Source organism: Anser cygnoides, chromosome 21 (assembly GCF_040182565.1).
Source record: "Anser cygnoides isolate HZ-2024a breed goose chromosome 21, Taihu_goose_T2T_genome, whole genome shotgun sequence".
Classification (NCBI taxonomy): Eukaryota; Metazoa; Chordata; class Aves; order Anseriformes; family Anatidae; genus Anser; species Anser cygnoides.
In genome coordinates, this window is record NC_089893.1 from 8225455 (window position 1) to 8237597 (window position 12143).

General features: G+C 46.9%; 1 protein-coding gene across 15 annotated transcripts in view; it reads left to right on the forward strand.

Moving 5' to 3' along the window:
- ARHGAP32 (Rho GTPase activating protein 32) overlaps positions 1-12143 on the forward strand; it is a 262161-nt gene that overhangs the window by 162143 nt on the left and 87875 nt on the right. Inside the window, exon 1 of one of the 15 annotated variants that reach the window (XM_066981275.1) lies at positions 1135-1206. The exons of the other annotated variants lie outside the window; for them this stretch is intronic. The gene's annotated coding sequence lies outside the window, so the exon portion shown is untranslated. Of the gene's footprint in view, positions 1-1134; positions 1207-12143 lie in introns of those variants that run through there. 15 annotated transcript variants of the gene reach the window in all.

The window sequence follows — 12143 nt, forward strand, 5'->3', positions numbered from 1 at the left end:
ATTATAACATAAGAATGGCTAATCTGAGCTGCTATTCTGAAGAACAGCAGAAAAATAAAAAGCATGTGCTACTCCTTGCGGTGTGAGATCTGCAGTGTTTCAGTGCTACAAACACCGTTTTTGTGAAATTTGAAATGGCAAGGAGAGAGCAAGAGAGAAGTTGTGAAACTGTTCAAAGGAAGACCTTAAGCTCTAGATATCACTTGTGCTTTTAATCCTTCATTTTCATTATCACTGATTATCATTGCTGAAACAGAAATGACAGGCACTAGGAACCAGAGAAGACAGACCGTGCAGGCCTTGGTGATATTTAAAAAATCACAGGCCTAGATCTCATGATAGTCCCTGAAACACGGCTTGACTGCTGTGATCCCAGAACAAAGCCACACTACATCCTCTGTTTCCTGGGTACTTTTCATGGGACAATGCCAGCTTCCTGCAAAGGCAGACTTTTTGCTGCAACCTAGGTGGATTTCTAAGGCTGTTCTCAAGGCAGGAAGCTCTCATGGTCCAAGCGGGGGTTTTCTCCGTTTTTCTGCTCGCATTTGCATACCTTGTGCTGGCAGTAAGTTAAGCCACACAGCTTTGTTGTATAGGATTCGCAGTACTTTGCCCTGTTCCTGTTATTTGTTCGGGGCAGCCATTGCTGTCTGTGCTGCATTCAATTTGATTGATAGAATAAGGTCTCTGATGTACTGGGTGAAGGCATTTACGCAAATATACGCCCCTTGTATCTCCCAGCTCTGCCTTGCAGGAGATTCAAGCTCGGTATCTCCTGTCTGAAGAACAGTATTTGCAAAACCCCGAAGGCAACCCCATCCAGCGTTCCATGGCTGGAAGCGTGGTCGCAATAATAAGTGTTTCAGGGGCAGCAGAGAGAATGCCAGGAAAAAATGGGATCCAAGTAGGAAGAACAGTCAGGACTCCCCATCCTGGGTGGTTTGTGGGGAGAGGAGAGTGGAATATAGTTTCACAGAAGCAAATGTCTTACTCAGACTACTAATGTCTAAAGTATGGTTTGCTGATTCCATCTGCCTGTGATAGTCCGTGCTGAAAACCACAAACTGCTTGCAGTAGGATTTTTGAGTCAAGCATTCGAAAACCTTTCATATGATTGTTTTTTTTTCTCTGAAGGGCTTGTTCTTCAGTATATAGTAGCTTTGTCTCGTGCGACTGAGGCTCAAACACCTAGAGAACAGTCACTGAGTAAGTACTGCAAAATTTGCTCCTGTGAAAAGCTACAATTCTTTAAACAGATGGGGCTCTAAGGGCCAAATTCTAACACACACATACATAATTGTGTGTGTGTGTGTGTGTATATATACAAAGAAAAAAGCTAGTCTCGTCTGTGTTAATGGGATAGATCTATGTTGGAGCATCCCAGCTGGGTCCTACTCAGTGCAGAATCTGCTCCTCAGAGTACGTGTTATCTGCTTCTGCTTTCTTAACATAGAATTTGCTGCCTTTGTTGTTTCAGGAAGATTTTGCTAAACAAAAGCAGTTACCGTGTCATTTTATTGCGCAGTAAATTCAGGTGATGCTTCACACTATGCCTGTTGCAGTCAGGCTGCAGCCTGCTGCCCCCAGCCATGTATCCTCACTCCTTCCTCTTGAGGTCCAGTGACCATGGAGCTGCTGGATGGGTCCTACCAGGGATGAAAACCAAATCCCCCCCCCATGGCTGGTGGAATACTTTCAGTGGTGGTGCAGCCAAACTGAAGTAGGTGCAAACTGGGCATGCACTGACCTACGAGGGTATGCCCTGGTTTCATAGCGTGTTTATTAGCTGCTTTGTACAGGCAGTGCATAGGGACCCACAGTATGTGCTAAAGCTTTGTCTGTTCAGGAGGGCTCGGGAAAGGTACTCTGGTTTAAAATGCAGGTCACAGTCGTGGCCCTTTCCCCTTAGCTTGTTTTCTGTGCTTCTTTTCTGACACTTGCCTGAAGATAACAGCAACAAAATGCCTGGAGAAATCTAACTTCCACCACCAATTTGCCCATGAGAGTTAGGTACCTCACATGCTTGCATGTGTTTGAAAAGCCCTCTTGTGATATCAGGTATTCATTTCTAACTCCCCCCAAATTTTTAAAATCCTGACCACAGGCCTTTATGGATCAAGTACTTCTAGGCTGTCCTTCCAGATGCTCTCAAACATTGAAGCCTCTGCCTTAAGCATTTCTAGGGGCAGAAGGGTTGTTTTATGCTAGTCAAAATAAAGCAAATAAAAATCCTTGTTCCCACAGTGCCAATCCATCACTTGATGTGCTGTGCTTGAGTGGTTGCTCGTAGGCCGTATATGCCTTCTGCTCTCAATAGCACTAAATAAAAGTGAAGGACAATAGTAGCTGGGGTTAATAAGGAATGTATGAAGCTGGCAAGCAGACTGAAAAGAGCTGCTGGGCTATGTTCACAGCTTGGGCAATGCCGAAGCACTGGCAAGGTAGCGTTTTTGAGAAACTTGGGTCTGTTCCAGGCTTTTTGAAAGTGAAGTAGCATCTGTAGGGAAGAGAGAAAGTATTGAATTGCATCAGAAGCCTTTAAAACTGCATAATTAACATCTATTACTGTGTAGCTGTTAGGATAATACTAAAGGATAAATTCATTCAATAATTAGGATAATAATCATTAAGGACAAGGACCTGACTGACTGCTCTTTGGAGTTTTGCCACCCGACACTGATTTGGGTAGGGCAGCACTCCCATCAGCCAGGATTAACACTGTGCCCCCTTTCCTTTGCTAAAAACATGTACTGCACCGTTCCCGCTCTGCTCCTCGTGGCATTTATATATAGCTCTGTGAAGTTCATTTACCAGAGTGGTTTGGCCACGTGTGACAGTGGAGGTAGCAGTTCTGAGGCGAAGAGGAGTTCCCTGCACCGTGTGGCACTGCCTTTTGGTCTGGAGCGTGCGGAGGCACTCGGCAGGACGGCTGCGTGGGGACCGAGGGGCGCTGGCAGGACGGCTTCCGAGGCTCGCGCCGCTTGCTCGCTTTTGTCATTTGCAGTGCGTTTGTGCTCTTCGGGACTCTGGAGCGGACACGTGGAGGCCAGCTGCCATGTGCAGTGCTGTGCGGGGTGTGATGGATCCGGGAGCAGCACAGCGCTGACCTGCGGCAGCACCGCGGCTCTGGGGTCTCGTCGTCCCACCGCGGGGTCGCTCCTGTCCCAGCCACAGAGCAGTCAGTGCTCTTGTGTGTGAGTCTGTCCACTGACAGCGGGATGAGGGACAGCTGGGGGTTGGTATTTCATTTCTCCGTTATGGCACTCGGATTTTTCTCTATTTAAATACGTGTTTTGAAGGAAGCGAGGTCAGTGTGGGCCTTACTTGTTCTTGACTCTCTGTGCTTGAGATGCAGTAACAGGGTTCTGGCTGTGCATGGGTTTTGGGTTGAATGATTTATTTCTTGAGTGACAGTGCAGAGATAAATATTATCATGGAACTGCTTATGCTATGGCAAATCCCTTCAGCAGGTGCAAGTGTAGATGCATTTCAAGCTGTCCCTTCAGTATGCCGAGGACAGGGGCTTGCTCTGCTCTGTGAATGGCTTCAGCTTCCAGCTCTAGCAGAGAAGAGGTCTGGTGAATTTATTCGACGGTGGTTTTTACTGGGGAAAGAGGGTATCTGAAAACGGTCACCGTAAGATAACAGCCTGGCAGTTCCTCAGACTTGCATCGGACTGAGCTGCCGTCCGCTGTCTGCGAAGGGAGCTGGTGAGTGCTGCAGGGCGGCAGCTGCCCCGCATGCGCCTCGGGTGCTTCTCTGCGATGGAAACCCAGCTGAGTGAGTGCTCCGTGTAGTCCTGGTCTAGAAAGGGAAGCAGAGCAAGAGGGAGAGTTATTTCTCGGAATGAAATGCCAAATCGCATGGATGTGCTGCCTTGAAGGTTTCTGAAGCAGGAGAGGCTTTTCCGGTGATGTGGCGGTTTGTTAACGGCGTGTCCGTTGGGCGTTTTGCCTGCAGAGAGAAAGCTCTGAATTAGAGAGATCCATCTTGTTGTGTCTAAATTGTATTCTGTTTAGCTCTGGAGCAAGAGTGAAAATCAGTGTTGAAATTTAAGAGGACAGGGTAGCGATTATGGTTTCTTTCTGCCAGCTCTGCCTTTTGGCAGGCTCTGCTGTCACGGGGCGCTTTGTGGACGAGGCAGGGCCCGGCCGCAGATTGCAGAGAGCCCTTGGCTCGAAGTGCTCTGCAGAGACCTCGATTCCTGCCCCATAGCTAGGCAAGTGGAAGTGCGTGGCCGAGGAGCAGCGTGTCTACAATATGACTTGTTTTACAGCTTCTCCAAGAGCCGCATTTGGTTCAGATCCAAACTGAGAGGAGGACTGTGGTGGATGCCCCTGGTTTTCTTAGCTGATGTTTATTGCTTGTGGAGGTTGAACACGTGCGCTTGTAACAGCAGTATGACAGTGCCTGTGTCGTTGGGAGAGTCGACAGCCATTTGGGGCAGGTAACAAAGAAGTCCTGTGCAGCAGCATCCTTTGATCAGCCAGCAGAGCAGTGAAATGGGCTGAGCACGGCCAGTTCACCCCCGTGCTCCCTCTGACTTTACGGAGTGCTTTGACTCATTGCATTTGAAAATGAAGAAGGACTGTTTGTCTTAGCAGCTGGGCCAACCGAGACCTATTTCAGCATTATAAAGAGGAGAAGCTGTACTTGGCAGCTTGGTCCTCGTTGTTTTCTGGCTGTAAGGTCAGCAAGAGCCTTTAACACTGTAACTGGTTTTCTCTCAAGGAAATGTCAATATCTGTACTTTAAGGAAGTTTTGTAGCTAGCCTTGAAGCCGTGTTACTGTGAAGACAGTGTATACAGGAGAATGAAGGAAATCCCTTTGGATGTCACAGCTTGAATTTTGAGCCTTGACAATAAAATTATTACGCATTTAGCAGCTTTCCAAATCTGATCAGCCTGTCTGGGAGAGAGCCGTTGAAAAAGGGACAGGTAAGACACCTCCACAGTGTTTTGTTTTGTTTTGTTGGTGATAATCCCTTAAAGAAAGCCCCAGAGAGACTGAGGACGTGCATGTCTTAGCAGTGTGGCTGGGCTGCAGTAGATGAGCTGGCAAAGGGAGCGTAGAAGCAGAACAACCCGAGGTTGGTGCAAGCAAGGGGTGTCCCCCGGTCCTGCTCACCGCCAGCCCCGGCAGGTCTGCAGAGCTCCCGGAGCTCCCAGCCAGAGGCACCGGGCTGCCGCCTGCCTGCCGTAGCGGGGCTGGGACCCCCGAGAGCTTCGTGATGTGCCCTTCTGAGCGGGGACAGAGATGTGAGCTCTTAGCTCTAATAACAGCTGAGCGAGCATCAGAAAAAAGGTGAGGTGAGCGTGGTTACGGTGCCTCAAACCTGGAGGACTTGCACGTCGATAGACTTCACGTGCCTTGGAAGAGCCTCTCTAACCTTCCAGGCAGCAGCTTCCTTGGACATACGGGGAAGGAGGTGCAGGGTTTTCATTGTTTGTAGCAGGTGTTTGCCATCGCTGAACAAAGGGGCAAAATTCTCAGCCTGGGACGTTTGCAAAAGCTATGTCCTACCAGTCACACTGACTGCACCTTGATGAGCTGAAGCCTGATGGCGTAGAGAAAATTTGTAATTGAGTTGGTTTGGTAATAAAACCCCGATATCACCTTCTTCAATAACTAGAGGTGCAATAAGATTTGTTTAAAAAAAAAAAAAAGTTTTTCCTTTGAATGAAGTAAATCCTTCATAATTGCATCCCTTTTGTTCTAGTTTGATGGAACATAAAATTAACATTAAGTTAATAAATGCTTATCTTCTGATTACAGCGGGTACAGTGCTATCAAATAACCCAGATGCTTGCCTGCTCTTTTATGCAGATGTGCTTATCAGGGGAAACGGCTTCATCACACGAGCCAACCGGCTTTTGAGGCAGGACCCCTGCCCTGATCGTTAGATCTCCCCAAGTGCGGTGCCACAAAATAGGCGGATTTTCGTTCTGGAGAAAACCTGCCCAGGAGTCAGTGGCAGACTTCTCAGAGGGAACGTGACCGAGCTCAGTCCTTAAATCTTTGCATCCAGTAGGGCTTTCTCCCAGCTACGGTGTGGGCTTGTGCCCCAGGCTGGTTAGAAACCATCGGGCAGGTGCTCTTTGTCACTGGGCTGTGCAATTTATTGACCTAGTTCGGCAACCGCTGAGCAAGGTTTACGCTTGCAGCGTGAACCAGCTAAGAGTCAGCTCATCGCAGGCCTGCTGCGGATTCCTGAGTTCCCCACTTCCTGGCAGGGCTGTGAGCCTCCAGGCTTCAAAAGCTGCTGGGGGCTGTGGCGTTAAGCGCAGCTGCCAGCTGATACTGTTAGGTACCGTGGAGCAAGTTTGCAATCAAGAGCTCAGGCCTTGGCAGACGAAGAAGAGGGAACACGCTTTCTTTTTTGTCTAATGATGCATTTTTAACTGATCTGTGGTTTTTAAAAGTCCCGTGTTTATTTTAAATGTTGCGGTCTACCTTTTTAAAAGACCATGTCGTAGATATTAGGGAATTAAAGATGGCCTGTCTTAAACATTTTGTCTCCTAGGTCTTGGCACCACTCTGCAGTGTTTCTTCTTGAGGCTGGTACAGGCAGCTGCCAAAAAAGCAGCTCTGTTTCCAATTTGGCTTCAGCTCCAGTTCTGTTAACAAAACTTCTCCAAAGCTGCTTCTCTTTCTTGTGCTTCCTAAATAACGTTTCTCCTTTCTACCTGCTTTCCTCGAGTTTTGGTCGGCTGCATCTTTAACCCACCTGCTTGCTGGTGGGGCTTTCTGGCCTGTGCAGTGACTCCAGCCCCCGATTCTTTGCACCGTTTTTATCAGAGGCAGCTGGATGCCTTGCTGCACTGGTTTGGTTTGTTTGTTTTACCTCCAAATGTGCTGGGTACAGTTCAGGGCACAGGATATAGCCAGGTTTTGTCCTCGGGAGCTTCCCTTTTAATTGTAGGATTTCAGCGCTCGTTCTGCGCCCTGCCAGGAGCCCCCTGCTCGCCCACTGCCCTCCTCTGGGACGGCCCCCAGGGAGGTTGGCTGGAAGCTGGCCCTGGGCTCAGGCACAAACCACAGCAATGAGACCGGGAGGAGCAGGCTTAGGCAGAGAGAAGAAAATGTCCGTGACAGGTCTGTGCCAGGCAGCAGGCTGTCCGTTCTCCTGCTGACCCTCAGCTCTCCAGGCAGACACGAGCAGCTTCTGACCTCACTTGTGCCCACAAAGCATTGTTGTTAATCCCTAATTAATTTTTTTTTACTGTATGTGCTTACAGACTGTCTTCCCAAAAGTGCAGTTCACCCACATGGCGTATTTGCTTACCTTTCTCCTTAAAAAATGTGTGTTATCCCTATAGCCCTACCCAAAGCAGCAGGGGTAGGCAGAGAGGTTCCCTCCGCATCCTCTGCCAAATCCTGGGGAGCGCAGGGGAGCGGGGGGCAGGAGCCGCCACGTGCCCCCGGAGAGCCTCTGCTGCCGCTCCCGCCGTGCCCGCTCGCAGTGGGTGCCTCCTTCTGTGGTGGCTAAGGGAAGCCGTGTCAGATACAGCATGGTTTTAATTATTTTCTTGCCTCAGAGTTGCTGCTGTTTTGTAAGAGACGTGATGGATGTGCGTTCTGTTGCATGGCAACCGCGGCTGGGCTGCCTTGCCTTGGTTTTTTCTTGTTTGCTTTGCTTTGTGTTTTTTCCCAAAAAAAAAGTTTGTTGGTTTTGGACCTACAAAATCTTTTCTCTGGCAATTAGTTTTAACGGAAACATGCTTCTGTTTTTTGATCGCTTAAAAAACAAATCTGCCCTTTGCTTCAGTGATGTGCCCAAGAAACGAGACGTAAGAAAATCGAGCTCTGTATCCGCCTGAGCCGCTGTCGCTGCAGCTAACCTCAGGCAAGTCATTCTGAAAGGTTTTCTGCTGGTTCGGTTTGGTTTACTAACCTCAGGCAAGTCATTTTCAAAGGTTTTGTTTTGTTTTGCTTTGCTTTGTGCAGTGCTTGCTTGCTTTGATGAAAAGTTGTTTCTTCTCTGTGGTTAAGTGCCCAGTAGCTAATAACACGTCTGGGACAGGGAGAAGTCCGTGCTGGCAGTACGCTCCTGTCCCTGTGACCGTCTGTAAATACAGATGCATTCATTCCTTGCCTCCTTGCCTTGCTATCTGTAAGACGGCAGAAGTTCAGTTCCTGTTACTTAGCAGTTGGTCTTGTTAGCAGCTTTGAAGTATTTCCTTTGTGGCTGTAAGCTCGTGTTGGGTTAGTGCTTTAATTTTCTGGAGGGCAGAAGCGCCGTCCCCCGCGCCGTGGCCGCCCTCCCCTTCACCCCTGTGTCCCTCTGTGACCCTTTGCTCCTGCGGTGTAATTTAACTAAAGAGATGATTGATACTGAATTGTTTGAATTATAACATGTCAGGGGAGCAGGGAATTTCATTCAGATGTTGAGAGCTGTAAATCCTGTTTCAAGTTCGTTAGGTCTCTGCCGGGCTGCCATTTAGAAATAGGCTTGCTATAGAGGATAATGGTTGTTAAGATTTCAAATCCTGTACACACGGCGTGTTTGTGTTAGGTCTTCTTAGCATGCCTTTATTCCCCTGTACCTGTACAAAAGCAGCTGCCACCAGAGCCTGAGCCAGGTGCTTGCGGGCTGTCTGGATGCTTCGGGCAGAGCTTCTTCCTGAGTGATAGAGAAACCGCTGGAAGGTCAGGGCTCACTCCGTCTGCACCCAGAAACATGCACAGATCTGATCATGGTAAGTTTCCAAAACTGGTCAGAGCAAGCAGGAATAATACTGCCGTCATTCAGACCAGCTCTTGGGCAGCCTCGTGTTCCCCCGTGGTCGTAGTGTTCCTATCTGTAATTGGAATCAGGGAGCACAAGGAAGGGCAGCATTCAGCCGCAGTGATTTCCACCAAAATGTCTTTTTTCCTCCTGATTGCAATTAATTGATAGTAAACTGATAATTAGTGCTGAAAGAGATTAATTTCTTTTGTGGAATAAGTTTTTTTCAGGATTCACGACATAAATATACCAGGCTTTCTGCTTGCAGTCTGACAGTCCCTCCCTGCATCTTGTGATAGCTTCGGTCTCTTGTGTCCATGACTCCAGGTGGAGCCCAGAGGTTTTCCTCTTGCCATCATCCTCACCTTATCTAAAGCTCCCTTCTCTCCGCATTTTATTTTCTTCTAAACATAAGTATGTGCAGCTGCCTGACGGCAGAATGACTGTCATGCTGCAAACTGTCCGTGCTACCTGAAAAGCCTGGGTCCCCCCAGAAGCAAGAGCGAGCATCCATCCATGGCCTCAAGGTGAGACCTGGAAGTGTGCAAGCCAAAAGGCTTAAGCTGCTGAGTGAGTACTTTCATTCAGAAGTCAAGTAGCTTTCTGCTGCCGTAGTGCAAGCCTGCTTTAAGTTTTAAAGTTCTATAATTTCTCTGAAGTTGTAATAATAACACTAGAAGGTGTGAAATCATCCAAGACATTTTGGTAAACAGACTTAAGCTTAGATAAAGCCACCTACAGCACCAGCTAAAAACACTTCCTGTGTAAACTCCAAGTGGTGGATTTTATCAGTCTTGTTTTCTGTTTTGACTAAATTTCTAAGCCGTTTTCCAGTGTGACTTGTATTTAAAAAATAAAAAAGGGGGCTTAAGGGTCAGGCTGGAATAACATACAGAACCCGAGACCCAGACAGTTGTAAAAGTCACCCACATGGCAGAGCTGAACCCCGCGGGTGGATGCTGGCATGTTTCCAGCTGTTTAATACGCGGTGTTTTCTTACTGCAGGGTCAAACTGAAGTGACTTTTGCCATACACTTTCATCTCATTTTCTGGTCTCGATCTCCGTGTGGACTGGTAAGGTTCCTGAGAGCGTCCATGCGATTTCTCTCAGGAACTAAGCATTTGAACCAGAAAAGAAAGGTCTATCCCTGTCTTAAAGTAAATAAATCAGAGGTGCAACAGAGAAAACATGCTCAGAGCGTGGGACAGGAAAGTTGTGCGTGCCGGAGGTCAGTAGCACTCGGGCTTGAAGACGCATTGATGGACAAAAGGGAGCCCTATCTGGGCAGATTTAGATAGGTTCAGCTGGAAACAGCCTTTTTCTTACATGGTGGAGAGAGGAGATGTGTAAATCTTTATTATAAAACTTGAGCATGTCTGTTTGCTAAATGAACCATATCACAAATATTGACAAGAGACGAACCTAATCACTTCTCCTGTGTTAGCTGGGTGCCTCTGAGCAAGCCATTCAGTACGCTACCAGGGGGAAATTGCTTCTTGCCAGATCCCGAGTGAAAAGAATGAAGTCTGCAGAAGAATATTGCTGCATGGAAGTGGTCTGGAGCTTATGGGACCCCCTCTTGGAAATGAGTAAGGTTTCTGTAGTGGTCAGTTGAATGGTTGAAGAGATGATGGAGCAAAGTTGCTTGTTGTCAGCTATGGGAAGGAAAGTACAGAGGATGTTTTAAAATGCCCTCCTCTTCAGTTTGCTTTTCCCAATCCAGCAATAAGCAAACAGCACTGCAGTAAGGAACGTCTCTCTGTTAGGAAACTAACCATCACTCAGCTGCAACCCACATGCCATGTGCTGGGCTTTGGGAGAAGGGGAACGGGGAGCGATACCCTGCTCTCTTGAAGCATCACCAAACGAGCTGTGTTTAAGGGAATGTGTAAGCTTCTCTTGGCTATGGCTGTATGTCGTCCTCCTTAGGCCGTTTGAGCAAAAGAGCTAAAAATACTGCTCGAGGAGCTGTGGCTCTGAATCCTTGTCCCTCTGAATCTGTCTCAGCTGATGCGCAGGCAGCGTAGCTTTTTATGATCTGTGATCTCGGTGTAATCGTTTCACTAATGGGAGGTTCCAATCTCTGGCTCAGTGGAAATTAAATCATCAGTTCAATAAACTCTAATAATTTTTTTAGCAGGGCACTTTTTCTTGCTTTGATAATGGGAAAAAATGTGAAGCTCTGTGTAATATTCTGAAGTCTCACCGGTCTTTCATGATGCATTTAATCCTGCACAGCGTGCAAGAGTAAGAGAGAAGGGAAGATCAGACTGTAATAAGAGAGGGAAAGAGCCTAAACTTTCAATTTTCTGGGAAAATCCATAATTGTCATGATGTTTTTGGTTGTAAACATTTCTGTAAAATGAAATTCCAAAAAATGCTTTGATTTTGTTCAAGAGGTTTTGGGTTTGGTTTTGAAATCAGTGGTCAATTTGTCCTTTTAAACATACTGATACTCTCTTTTTTTGGCATTATTGAAATCTTCATTCAGGACTTGATTTTTCGTCTTTGTGAAATTTGTCCTGCCCAGGTCTGTAACTGAAGGCCTGAATCCAGGAATTCACTTCATTGTGTGCTTAACTTTACTCCTGTTTTTATGTCCAGTGGAAATTAATGGGATTTAATGTGCTTGTCTACATTTGGACCATCAAAAATTAAAGCAAAGAAAAATAATTATTGAAGCTGGCTGTTGGAAATTAGATGTCAATCAAAAATTGATTTGGGTAACTCTTTGTGGAAATCATTAACAGTACGAAGAAGGCATTTTTGCTTTATGGATATTCTGTGCCTGGGGCATCCGTAATGTTTAGCTTTGCTATAAAACACTGCTGCAAACACGATGCTGACAACACGAGACTGACTTAGCAGTTACTTTCTTGTTTCTGCTATTTTATTAACTCTAAATCAAAAAAGAAACCCTTCTGACACTTGAGAGTTTTCAGGAAATGGGAGCAAGATGTACAGTTTTTGTATTGATACACTGAAACATTGTAGTGGTTTTGGTATTACATGGGGTCCGTGTTTCTGCTGCTTTGGCTACGCAGCTCGGGAAGCCTCACTGAGAGGCACCGGGCTTCTCTCGCCTGGGCTTTGCACTGGCAGGTTGGGGTGTCCTGTTCCTTCCCAGTGCCTGCACCGATTCCTTCCTCTACACCTTGGAAATGTGGCTGTCGTAGTTTTGCTTAAAAATTTAATTGCTCGGGCTCCTAATCTGCAAAAACTTTGCTTCACAGAACTGTGGGAACAGTCTAGAGCTTTTTATTTATTTATGGCAGGCTTTAAATTGTAGGGCTATTGGGAAATACATTTAGGATGCTGGAATAACTTTCTGCTGGGTAGAAATTTGTATTTTGGCTCCTGAAACCATGTCCTCTGCTAACACACCGTACGCACTGCTACCCGTATGTGTTTCG